Genomic DNA, 13,946 nt, shown 5'->3' with positions numbered 1-13,946 from the left:
GACTTTGACTCCGGAACTTTGCATGGTCAAGGCCCCGAAGATGGATGACCCCTCAGTAATATAAAATAGTAGCAGCCATTTACAGAGCACTTTTGGAATATCAAGAACCAGAGCTGGGACGAGGGTGAGGTAAGTGAGCCATCTCTGGATGCAGAATTTAAGGAGGTATCCACAGGACTGTAGGCACCTCATTCGCTTCACCCTAATCCCAGCCCTGCAAAGAACAGTGCTAAACACTCTACTTGCATCCCTTCCCTTAATCCTCAAACGAGCCTACAGTGGTAGGCTATTATTCTTATTTTTCACAGAGGAAACAGAGGATCAGAGAGGTGAAGTGACTTACCTGAGTGATAAGTGGCAGAGCTGACTTTGAAGCAAAGTCTGTTCATGATACGTCTGTGCTCGTAATCAGTAGTTCTCGACTCCAGTGGATCAGAATCTCCTGGAAGGTTGGTGAAAACACTGATGGCTGGGCCCCGTCCCAGAATTTCTGTTCCGGTAGGTCTGCTGTGTGGGCAGGGGAATTTGCATTTCTAACAAGTTCCCAGGTGATGCTGCGGCTGGTCCAGGGACCACATTTTGAGAACCACTCATTAAATCTCCGGGAGCATGAAGATTCCAAGAGTAAAAGAGAGAAGTCTGAGAAAACACTGCCAGATCCCTCTGGCTTTGAGAAAGGAAAGAAAGCATCCATTTCCCAGGACTGGACCAAGAGTTTCCATGTCATTTCTGTGGGTGTGATGGAGTTCCAACCCCATTCCAGAGAGCCTTCCACAGAATCAATGAGCACTTACAAGTCAAACTGAGGGATGAACTGACCAGTCGTGATGGGACCTCTGCAGGGCCTTATTCACCCAAAAAGAATGCCTGACATTTATTCTGAACAGCGTCTTTCTATAAAGCCTCAATTCTTGTGGTACCAAATGGCATTTTTTTCCTAAATATATTTCAAATATTTTCTAATTTATTCTTAGACATATGTATCAGAGAGACATGGTTCATCAAATTTTTCAAGCCTTTGAATAAGGGCCCTTGCAAAATAACAGGGAGGGGGGAAAAACCAACACAGAACTATTCGTCATGTTATAAGAAAAGAAAACTTAAACGAGGCTTGGCCAAATCTCCAAGCTATAAACACGTGACAACATTCCAGAGTTGACCTTAGTTTCTGAGGGGTTAAATTTTTCTTTAATTTCCCAAATCCTTGGACCCCAAGACCCCCATTCAGCTGCACTTGGCCCTAAAGTGCAATAAGAAAAAAAGCTGATTTTATTCATTCACTTGATCTTTATCAGGAGTATCACAAGGAATTCTCAGCCCTGCGGCCCACTGGAGTCACTTGGGGAGCTTCTAAAAATCTCTTTGCTCCTAGCCACATCCCAGACAAAGCACATCAGATCTCTAATGAGGCTTCTGAATCTTAAATATCTCCCTTGAAGTGAGACCCTTGCTTAGAATATGGAGACAGCTACTGCCCAGGGCTCTGATTGGAGGCGTGATGAATGGGGAGAGAACTGCTATTTGTTGAAGGTCTTCTGATGCCACTTAACAACCCTCTGAGACAGGTATTGTTACTGTCTCTACTTTGTAGAGGACACACTGCCGGTCAAGGAGGTGGAGTGACTTGCCCAAGGTGGCACAGCTGGAATTTAGAGCCAGGCTTCGATCCTTCCTCCTCGGGAAAGAGGAAGGAGACGAGAGTGCCCATATCAGCCACTGCTTGCTCCCGCCTGCTCAAGGCAGCTCCTCTTTGTCCCTCCTACCTGGACCCCTGTGTCCGCTTGGAAACAGTTCATGATCTTCTCCAGTTCTGAGGCCTATGTAGCTAAAGGTCAAGGACAGGACTGTTCTCCCATCCCTGCCCCCACAGGACTTGCTGTTAGGTGGTGGATGACAGGGGCCCTGCTGGCTCCTCTCTGGGACTCTGGCTCCTGGCATCCCCTCCTTTCCTATAATCTGACGAGTAATCAGCAGCTGAGGTCACCATGTGTCCTCTCACAGACCAGGACAGGCCAGGGCCCTGGGTGACCTGGCCAAGCATGGCTGGAGCTTGTGCCTTATGCTGCTCCTAATGTATGCACAGCACCCAACAGCTTTTCTGCCCAAAATGGGCTATGATATTTGTAATATGAAATATATATTTGATCTACATCCCCATTTCTGGCACAGAGTTCCTAAAACCCTTGGAGTTTCCTGTGCTGAGAGGGATAAAGGTGTCTTTTGTTGTGTTAATGAAGTGACTTTTAGACCAGCACCTAAGAATGGGGGCTGGTTGCCAGTTGGAACTTTCAGTCCCACCTCCAGACCCCCGGGGAGGGGAGAGGAGATGGAGGTTGAGTTCTATTGCCAATGGCCTATGATTGAAGCCTCTATAAAAACCCAGAAGGATGGGGTTCAGAGAGCTTCAGGGTTGGTGGACACGTGGCACTCTGGGGAGAATGGTGCACTCCCAGAGGGCTTGGATGCTCCGAGCTCCACACCCTTTCCCCTGACCTTGCGCTATGCCTCTCTTCCATCTGGCTCTTCCTGAGTTATATCCTTTTATAATAAACCACTGATCTAGTAAGTAAAATGTTTCATGAGTTACATGAACTGCTCTAGCAAATTAACCGAACCCAAGAAGGAGGTCGTTGGAACCTTCAATCTATAGCCAGTTGGTCGGAAGCACGGGTGATGACATCAACTTGCAATGGCGTTTGAAGTGGGGGTAGGGGAGCCATCCTGTAGGACTAAACCCTTCACTGTGTGATCTGCTGCTAGCTGTGTCAGAATTGAGTTGAATTTTAGGACACCCAGGTGCAGAGAACTGCTTGATAGTGTGGGGGAACCCACCCCTCCCAACACCATCCACCTTTGGAAACTGGTACCAGAATCTTTAAGGCATCAAACAGCTTCACTGGTGCATCTCAAGGTAAGATCTTTATCCTTGGTTAATGGCTGAGGAAACTGAGACTTTGATTGGGCCCAAGGCTTGAAGCAGCCACCTGGGACCAGGGCCAGGTCTCCTGCCTGTAAGAACCTGTTTGGGTTTCTAAGTACCCCACTGTTCAGGTTCAGGTCTTCCTCACCCCCAGGCTCCTGTGGCATCCTTTCCACACCAATGTCCGATGCATCCCTCCAAGGCACAGCCTGGCTTGTCCCTTCATTCAGCAGCCTTAAATGACATTGAAAATGAATGCCTTTTTTTACTACGGAAACTTTCAAAGAAATGCAGAAGAGAACAGTATACTACCACCCTTCCCCCCAACTACCAACTCCTTATCTCCTTTCATCTTCACCCCATCCACTTCTCCCACCACTCCTTATTTTTGGGAGCAAATCCCAGATATCGTATCATTTAACCTGTAAACATTTCTGTAGTTATCTCTAAAAGATAAGGACTTTAAAAAGTATCCACAATACCATTATCATCTTTAACAAGATAAACAATAATTCCTTAAGATAAACAAAAGCCCAGAGTTCAAATTTTCCCTAAGTCTCTTAAATATTGTCACTGCAATTCATTTGTTTGGATCAGGATCGAAATAATGCCCAATTATTCCAATGGGTTGACAAGTTTCTTTAAACCTCTAGATTCCCCTTCCTTTTGTTTTTTTCCTTGTAATTTATTTGTTGAAAAAAACTGATCATTTATCCTGTAGAGTTAGTGTCCCACACTAACTGGATTTTGCTGTTTGCATCCCCCGTGGTGGTGTTTAACATGATTCTCTGTTCCTTGTATTTTAAAGAAAAAAATCTAATAGGAAAAATAATGATCTAATGTCATTACCCTAATAAAACTATTTTTATTCCTGTCTGTTCTCCTTTGATCCCTGTTTACATGCATATAACCTTTGGTGTTTTTTTTCTGTTTAACACCACACTGTAAATATTTTCCATGTTTCTATGTAAAACTTTCATAATTAACATTCTTAATAGCTACTTACTATTCCAGAGTGGTGTTAAGCCTTAATCATTTTCCTACTGCTGAACTTTTAGGTTTTGTTTATTTTTGTCACTCTGATAGATAATAGTAAATCTTTCATGTGACTAGTATAATTATTTCTTTAGGGTAGATGGATGCCCAGGACTGAGACAGGGGTCCAAAACGGATGAATGGCTTTATGTATTCTGTACATATTGACAGGGTGCCTTCTCAAAATGTTGTACCAATTTCCATCATCACCAGCGATGTACACACGAACTCCACCTCCATCCCTTTGCACTGCCTCCTCCCCACCTTGAACCTGGGCTAGCCTTACTGATTGTTTGACCAATAGTATATGACAGAAGTGATGTTCCGGAATTTCCAGCCAGTTTGCAAGAAGTCTAGGCCTCTAAATGCTTGCTCTGGGCCATGGCAGCTACCATGTAAGAGCTCCAATATACCGAGGAGACTGCTGTGCTAGAGAGGCCTGGTGTAGGAGCTGTGGTCAACAGATCCAGCCCAGCCCAGGCTGCCAGCCTCCCCAGGCATCGGACACATGAGGGAATCTTTGAATACTCTAGACTCATTTGCCAGCTGAGTACCACTGAGTGCCCTCAGATGCCATGAAAAGCAAAAGCATTTCTCTGCTGAGCCCTGCCTGAATTCCTGACCCATAAAATCGTGAAATACAGTAAAGTGGTTCTTGTTTTAAGTTGCTAAATTTTAGGGTAGTTTGTTATGCAGTAATAGGTACCAACAGGTGTCTTTATGCCTTCCCCCTTATTTTTCTTGTGTCAAGAACTATGTTCCTTTGATTTACATTTCCAGTTTGCATTTTCCCAGGGATTTGGATTTGGATTCATGTGGGGTTTTTTTCACCTTTGTAAATTGACCTTGTTTTGCCCCCGAGCAGAATTTTGACTCTGGAGTCACACTTACATAGTGAGTCAGGGACCCTGCATGTCCCCCCTCCCCCCAGCCTCATTGGGACATGTGATCCTGCTAAGGAGATTTCTACCTGAATGACCTGGAGTTTCCTTCCATTTCTTCCATGATTCTAAGTGTCCTGGATGGTGGAGGGAGAAAATGAGATTTGTTTTCTAAACCCAACACCCATATCCACCTGATCATGGCATATCAAGTGCTGCAGATGAAATAAAAACTGTAAAGAGACACTAAGCATCATTTCAATGCTCCTTGACAAGAAGCCCCTTGTAAGTAGATGCATAGTAACCTGAAAACATAGAAATAAGAGAAGCTTTAAACACTGAATGGTTTCTGCAGTAATATAATTTGGACTTTTCTGTGCCTTAAACAAAACTATATTTTTATATATTCTTTTTGCATATATTTTATATTTATTTCATAAAACATGAAACCATTCTAAAGACACAATATTTGGGCAATAAGATGGGCAGTTTCTCATCTTAACTTATCCCCCAACCTCTACTCATGGTGTTTCTTCCTACTTAAAGCATTAATAGCATCTATTGCCTTCCTATTTTTTTTTTTTTTTTTTTTTAGGGATTGAACTTTTTTTTAAAAAAGAAGAGATATAATACTGTTAGAGAAATTTGAAAACAAGGTAACAATCCGTAATCCTACCACACTGACACAGTGACAAGTACATTTTTATGTTCCCTGCTTGTTTTTATAAATCATGTGTGTGCAAATATTTTTCCAGACTTTTTTTACTTAATACTTTGTCATAAGTATTTTCTCTGATCCTTCATAAACTTCATACCATCATTTTTAATGGTTATAGAATATTTCTTCAAGGCTTATACCCTAATTTATTTTATCATCCTCCCTCCCCTTTTTGAATATTTGGGGTGCTTCCAGTTTTTCACTAAGCAAGTCTTTGACGAGTATTTTTCTGCATATGGTTTTTCCATATTTCAGGGTATTTTCTTAGGCTAGCTTCCCAGAAGGGGATTATGGAGTCATAGTGTATGAACATTTTTATGGCTTCAAAGTATCTTTTGAAGAAGGTAGGTGTTCCATTTCATGAGGTTCACAAACATAAAAGAGGAAATTTGGCTTCAAAAAAATCCCGTGTAACACATCTATGTAAAAATTTGGGCAAAGAGAGGTTCTAATAGTTTTCTAAGTTATTAAAGCTTGCCCTTCTTAATTTAAAAAAGTTACTTTTGATTCTATTTTTTTTTTAAATAAATTTATTTATTAATTAATTTATTTTTGGGTGTGTTGGGTCTTCGTTTCTGTGCATGGGCTTTCTCTAGTTGCGGTGAGTGGGGGCCACTCTTCATCGCGGGCCTCTCACAGTCGCGGCCTCTCTTGTTGCGGAGCACAGGCTCCAGATGCGCAGGCTCAGTAGTTGTGGCTCACGGGCCTGGTTGCTCCGTGGCATGTGGGATCTTCCCAGGCCAGGGCTCGAACCTGTGTCCCCTGCATTGGCAGGCAGGTTGTCAACCACTGCGCCACCAGGGAAGCCCTCTATTTGTTTTTGATGAGAGTCTTTGCTAAGATGTTTTACACTTCTGAGCTTTTCTGAAAAGAACCCACAGAGCACAATTTAACCTTTTCTTGATGACTCACGTGATCAGTATAACCATCAGCCGTTTCCCTGCGCTGACTACCCGAGGACTTTTAGGAATTTCTCAGGTGGAGAGGCTACTTGCTCCTTCACAAAACAGCCACAGACAAGGAGCTCTTCTAGAGATCTACCCCAGTCTCTAGTTTCACGGCTCTGCACTGAGTCGCTGGCTACCTGTAGTGAGCTGTTGCCTTCTCAGACACAGACTTGTCTGGCCAAAGACACCAATGCCAGCTCTGATCTTTCCTCTTTATTCACAGGCCACAGGCAGCTATTTGAATTGGGGGCCTGAAGGACCAGCTCCCACCAAACAGCAAGGCACCCACATCAGCAATCATCCCTCTTGGCAAATATTATTTGTGAAGCACAGATGTTGAGGCGGTGAAAATTGCATGTTGGGATTTCCTTGGACTTGCTGTTGGAAACTTGCATCTCCCACTGAAGTCCTGTGAGACTCCTGCAACTTCCCACGTGAAGGTGAAAAACTCTCAGTTGTCTTTTCGTGTATCCCCTGGATAACGAGGTAGGTGAATGGAGTTCTGAATAAAGCCTGGGTGCCTAACCCAGGTGGTGGTGGAGACAGTGAAATGTGAGTGGAATATGCATGGGCGGCCAGAAGACCCAAGTTCAAGTTCCAGCTCTGCCCTTCATTACCTACAGGCCTTGAGAAAGTCAGCTACTTAACCCTTCTAAGTTTCAGTTTTCTTATCTCTGAAAGGGATAATAAGACGTGCCCTGCCGCCTCCGGGGTTGTTGTGATAATGACATGAGATAAGTGGTAAGGAAGCTATGAAAGCCCCTACCTACGCGGGTCATCATAATCTTGTTTAGACTGTAAGAATACAGACCTGCTCAGGCCAGAGCAAGCCAATATTTTATTTTGTCAGCTTTCTGGTGGTAAAATGTATGATGTTTCATGCGTCATTAAGAATGAGAGGCCTGGCAGGGCTGGGATTCCCGGAGCATGGAGCAGGTGTGGGGAGTGTTCGAGGGGTTGTCTGACTCCTCGGTGGCACTGGGGTGCTGGAGAGAGAATGAGATGCTTTTCTCAAGAGCTCTGCATGTGAGAAGAACAAGTCGCAAAATCCAGGATATATATATGCTTTTCCTGTCCATATAGGAAGGGACTATATAGGGAGGGACTGTCCATGGAGAGGCAGGGGGAGGGCCACATTTTTCTGAAAGTGGTAGCATTTAGACCATTTAAAGTAATATGTTGATATGATGGCTGTTAAGAGTGTGGTAAAAATATTAGAGGAAGCAGCTGGAAGAAGGGATCAGTTTGCGACTGACTTTAGTGGTCAGGAGGTGTCAAACGGTGGCTGGGTATCCCACCAGCCAGTGTCACAGCCCCACCCATTGAGCCTGGCCCTGCCCTCGGCCTCCTGGGTGGCATCTACTCTTGCACTTCTTCCTCCATATTAGAACCTGGTCTGCTTGCACACAGTGTCAGGGAAGTTTGGGATTGATTTGGAGAACCAGGCTGCCCTCTGCCATAGGTGTCACGCTGTAGTTCAGAGAAGGTGAGAAGTATTCTCTTAAAGCCTTTCAGCCGAGTTCAGGGTCTTCAGCCCTACCCTGCAAAAGCCTTTGAATGGTCTGATCCATCTGTTCCCACTGTGGGGAAATGCAAAACACATGGGCCGCCTGGCTCAGAGCAGGGTCCTGTGAAAACCGCATGCTTCAACGATGGACAATTGTTTGTCTCTCTTTGGGCATCTCTTCGGGAGACAGAGCAAGACAAGTTTAGCTCATCAGAAGTCGCTGGGGCTTTCACTTTATCCTGAAATTTACTAAGTCAAGTAGTGTGGGTGAGAGCAGACAAATGATTCTTACAGTAAGGGTCCCTCTATATTCCCACCGCTGGTGCTGATTTAAGAGTTTTGTAATGATTACATCCTAATATGGGTTTTGGCCCATTGGTAGGTCATGAAATCTATTTAGTAGATTTTGACCAGCCTCTTTTTTTTTTTTTTAATTCAGTGGAATAGCACAGAATAGAGTAGAAAATACCTGAGCTCATTACATGTAATAAGGGCAAATACTGTTGCATGAAACTTTTGTTTCAGAAGTGTGTGTTTATGGGATTGTGAAACCAAGCGTCTTGGTCAAAAAAAGTTTGAAAGTCACAATCTGCTAGTATTTCTCAGTGTGGGCACAGTTGGTACTTTTGCTGGGCTATTTCTTTGTTGTGTAGACTGCCTCTTGCATTGTGGAATTCAGCATCCCTGGCCCCTGCCTGCCAAATGCCAGTAGCATCCACATTCATTGTGACAAAAGAAACTTCCTTACTTGGACACCCTCTAGGGGTGCCATTGACCAAACACTTGAACCTATAGGGTTGAGTAAAGAGGAAGATGCAATCTATTGCTGATCCAAGACCTCTCCTGCAGATTTGCAGTCAAGGACAGCAGAGCCAGAACAGGAGGCAGTGAGGCACATAAGGGGGGAGGGAGAGGGGCTGTATTTTTTGGAAGCTGTACCACTTACCACTCTCAAAAACAAGGTGTGGCCCTCACCTCTGGGGACATCGGTCCTTAATCAGTGATAAAGCTCCTATCACTCTCGACAGATTTCACGTCCTGCCCTCTCTGGCTTATCACAAAGACACATTTATCAACCCTCATCCTCCTTGAGACAAAAATAGCAGTTAACTCGAATACTTCCATATTCACCACACCCTTCTTTACAGATATTGGGGAAAGGATAGTTATTATCAGGTGTATTGATGAGGGGTTTGGGGTAGGATGGAAGGCAGACAGCCCCCAGGGGAGAGGTTTGCCCACATCCTCTTCAACAGGCCCCCTTCTCTAGCCAAAGGGCAGGCAGGGGATCCCCTGGTTATCTTATTTCTTTGAATTTGCACGGCAGAGATGGATTAGATTGGATTTGGGATCATGTGCAAGGTCCCTTCCATTTCTGGGCTGCTTTGTTTCCAAAATCTTGGATTCTAAAGGCCTTAACTGAACAGAATGCATGATCTCTTGCTCTTTCAAGGGTGTGGCAAATAGGAAAATCCATCCAAGAGAGGTCTTGGCAGCCTGTCTGAGCTAGAAACTGCAAATGCATCACTGTGGGGGATTATATTTGAACAGGAAAGTGTCCTAAGGCAAGAAATGCCAAGATAGAGGTCAAGAACCAGGTGCTGTGAGAAATATAGGTGTGAAACTCTAGGCCAGTGGCAATGAAACTTCAGTGCACATAAGATGGACCAGAGGAGCTTCTTAAAATTCCAATTCCCTGATTCTGCCTGCAGATGTCCTGATTTGGTAGGTGTTGAGTAGAGACTTGGAAGCTATGCTTTTAACATTTTCCCCATGAAATTATTCTGATGCACGTGGGCCACAGGTTAGGAAACACTGGTCTGGACTGTGGCTGACTAATGCTGATTAGCAGAGTGACAGAGACTTTTATCCTTTAAGGGTCTGCTCTCTTAGCTGCCTTGACTATTTCATTTGCTCATTTACCATCATTATGGAATATGGAGCCACCAAGAAATCCCCAAGAAATTACCTGAGTTCCTCTCTGACCCCATAAGGTAGTCACTGTTAACACTTCTCATGGTAATCAGAGTTCTTATCCCCACTAATACAGCCACTGTTTTCTTTGTCTGCTGGCTCTCTGGCATGAAGAACTCAAAGTAACCAGGTGGTACTCTCAGCTTCCAGTTTAGTGGCCTTACTATATCCCTTGGAAGAATTCTTCCCCTGCAAATCAGCACCTCTACCCCAAAAGAGCCTAGGGTTTCAGTGGATCACTGGAAGAGAGAGAGAAAGGGCTCAATCCTAGTACTATCCCTTGATTCCCAGACCCAAGTGTTCTAGCTACTGGGGACACAGGACCATACAGTGACCATGGGTTCCATGTTCTGGAGGACAGTGCCACAACCCTGCACTGTATTGCTCCTAAGCTGATGCCTTAGCTGAGCCTTTAACAGGCTATTCCGCCACTGTATTAAGCTAGCGGCTTCTGGGTGATGTGGTAATGCTAAAACCAGTGGTTTCCTTGGTCATTCACCAATTTTCACACCTCTTTTGCCATAAAATGAGTCCCTTCATTTGAGATAATGTTGTATAGGACACCACACTGATATATCAAGCATTCTGCTACTCACTGAATGATGGTGCCGGCAAAGGTACTTGGTCAGGGAAGGCAAACTCATATTCAGATAGGTATCGATCCTGGTAAGGAAGAATTGCTCAGGAAGGGGTCTGAAGAAATCAACTTGCCATCAAGTGGCTGGGTGGTCTCTTTGAGGAATGGTGCTATTTTGAGGGCTCTGTGTCAGTCTCTGCAGCTGGCAGGTTGGCCATTCCACAATGTCAGGAGGTAGATCTGCTTCAGAAGGATGGGGCCCATGTTCTTGAGCCTTTGCCTAACATTTACCCTGGCCATCACTGTCACTCTTCTTAAGGCTCCACCATGTCAGCCCTGGGGTAGCCAGGGCGAGAGGCTAGCTAACATCCACAGGATGAGTCAGTCTGTCCATCTGGTTGTTGCATGTCTCCTCTGTGATGGATGCTCTCTGGTGAGCATTGTGAGACACAAAGACCAACACATTTTGTGCCCATTCCTCTACGTAATCACATGATACTTAGCTTCTGGCAGAACCTTTGTATTAGCTACCTGACTTATGAAAAGGTCTAGTGGAAGTCCTTGAAACTACCTTCCTTTTTCTACCTCCTAGAGTAAATCAGAAGCAATACCACATCCCAGCAAGTATTGCAGAGTTTAGAGCTACTATTAACAGTTAAATGGTGTAGGGGTAGTGAGTCCCATTGTATTTCCATGAATTCTCCTATATGGCCTTTGAAAAAACCAAATGGACTGTGGTGGATAATAGTGGATTGCTATAAACTTGGCCAGATGGTAGCCTCAATTGAAGCTGCCATGTCTGATGTGGTAGCTACTGGAATATATCAATACAACCTTTGACACTTGGGATGCACCATGATCTGGCAAATGCAGTCACAGTCTGTATGCAGGGGGAAATCAAAAGCAATCTGCTTTCATATGGCAAGGAGAGTAGTCCAGGTTCACTTTTTGGCTCCAGAGTTATGTTAACTCTCCTGTTCTCTGTTATACTATAGTCCATAGGGACCTTGTCATCCTAATATGACACAGATCATAATGCTGGTCCCCTTTTTGGTAACATCATGCTAATGGGACCTGGTGAGATGGAAGTGACAACCACTCTAGAAACCCTGTTAAGATCATGAGTGTGAGAGATAAGCTCCACCACCTAGCTTATCCTGGGTCACTCAGGTGTTAGTCTTAGGTGCCTCTTTGGTATTAGGGAGTAAAATCCTAGGGAGCAGAAGTGAAGAAAAGGAAAGTGAGGCAGGGAAGGAGGAAGAGCCAATGAGAGGTATTACATGATTGATCACTCAGTCTTGTGAGAGCATCTCTCAGATGGCTTATAAATGACTTTCTCAGGACGGTGCATCTGGTTGAAGAAGGGAGAGAATTGTATTTGCTGGCTTCCATTGGCTAAATATTTGCTTTGTGTGGTGTTATTTCTCCTGCACTTCCAGGTTGCTCGGGCTGAGTGGATTAGGCAGTGTGTCAGAGGTCAGCATCCGCAGGGAGGCCCTGGGCAGGAAGGGAGAGGTGCTCAGTGTGGGTAAGGGGCAAGGGGCTGTGATGGGGACGGGGACTCTGGGTGTCTAGAAGTTCCCACCAAATGGGAAAGGGAGCCCAGGTTTTTATCCTGTCAGCCACTGGTTGAGAGCAGCTGGGGGGTCAGCACTGATTCCCTAGCACTTCCAGTCTGCTATGCTGTGGGCAGAGCAGGCTCCAGCAGCCAGAGAAAGTGCTCAGGAGAAGGGAAGCAGTTGCTGGCAGCTGGATGATCTCGCCTATGGTGCACATAAATGATGGAGGCAGAGGGTAGGGTCGGGCACTGGCAGTGGCACCTAAGAGGTGTTTGACACACCCTCCCTCCTTTTTTTTTCTTGTCCTCTTCCCACTAGGATTGTCAGATTTTCGAATTCATCTCTCATGCAGAACAAATCAGCTCTTAGCAGCCCATGGTCTCCCTTGGCATAGCCAGACGCATCAAGGTGCTCATCAGAACAAAAGCATCCTCTGTGCAAGGCACTTGTGGGATTACACTGTCATTGTTTTCTCTTGTTTACCCAAAGGGCAGCCCTTTTCTCTGGATATTCCAGTGAACTCTTTTCTAGTCAGCTAGTTAGGTCTATTCTGCTTTTTCTGCTCCTGAAACCAGAGGAAGATGCAAGCTCTGAGTGTCTCCTGTGAACTTTCTCACCGCAGCTCCTCAAGGGAGGTGTTATCCCCACGTCTCGAGGAAACAGGTTCAGAAAGAGATGTGCTATGTTCTTCATAACGTCTTCCTAAACCACAACCTGGGATGCTTCTCACTGATTTTTGTGCCCCTTCTAGCTGCTTGAGACAGTCTGGAGAATGCTTTTGGAGACTGAGTTTACTGGGACACTTGGGTGGTTTATAGGAAAATGGAACAGCCCGTTAATTTAGTTGAGTCCTTCAAGAGCTGGGGCATAGATCCCCCCATCTCCACACGTCCCGATCTCGCAGATTGTACTGAAGCCGTGGTAAACAATTTAGACCAGCTCCAATATGACACAAAGCTTCCTCTTGGCTATTTCTACAACTTCATATTGAATAGAAGGAAATCGCTTAAACCCTCAAAACACAGTCTGGCAGGAGGCGAAATGTCTTGCTTGGCATCCTGCCCCCATCCCTCCCACACCGGCAGCTGGGACCATTTGGTCTCCCTTCAGCTCCCAGGCCGGATGCCCTCCCTGTCCTCCATCAGTCTGAGTTCACAGTTCCCACCTCCAGGCCCAACTTTAAAGTGAGAGCCCTGATTGCCTAGGAACATGGTCTGGCTTCCTGGGTGAAATAGGTACAAAATTAGCAATATTAACATGCATCCATTTCCAGTCATTTGTAGGAAAGAAATGTGCTTTGGGGACTTATATCTTTAGATTCCAGTGAATTAGATATCATCAGATACTTACACAGAACCAACAAAATATGAAATGTGCACATACGACTTCCCTGCCAGAATAATAAGGAAACTGCTGCTTTATGCATATGTATCTTGGACTGATAAATTGGACCACAATCAAGCCCACCAATCAAAATACAGCTATCCTTTCATCCATCAGTAACATGCATAACTGAGGGGGACCAGAAGCCAGAATTCTGGATTTTAATGTAAAATCAACTAATTATCAAATATATTGCTAACTAGTTTAATTTGGAGGTTGACACCAGGCAGGCTGAACAAAACATATCTGTGGGACAAATTGAGCCCATGGCCACCAGTTCACAACCTGTGGTTTTAAGCGTCAAATAGAACAATAGAACTATTATATAATCATAGTTGATGTGGCTCTTCCGAAGCAATATAGAATTATAGTTCTTTTTTTTTTTAACATCTTTATTGGAGTATAAATGCTTTATAATTGTGTGTTAGTTTCTGCTGTATAACAA

Source organism: Balaenoptera physalus (assembly GCF_965194825.1).
Source record: "Balaenoptera physalus genome assembly, chromosome: 7".
NCBI classification, from domain to species: Eukaryota; Metazoa; Chordata; class Mammalia; order Artiodactyla; family Balaenopteridae; genus Balaenoptera; species Balaenoptera physalus.
This window is presented reverse-complemented; position numbering follows the sequence as displayed.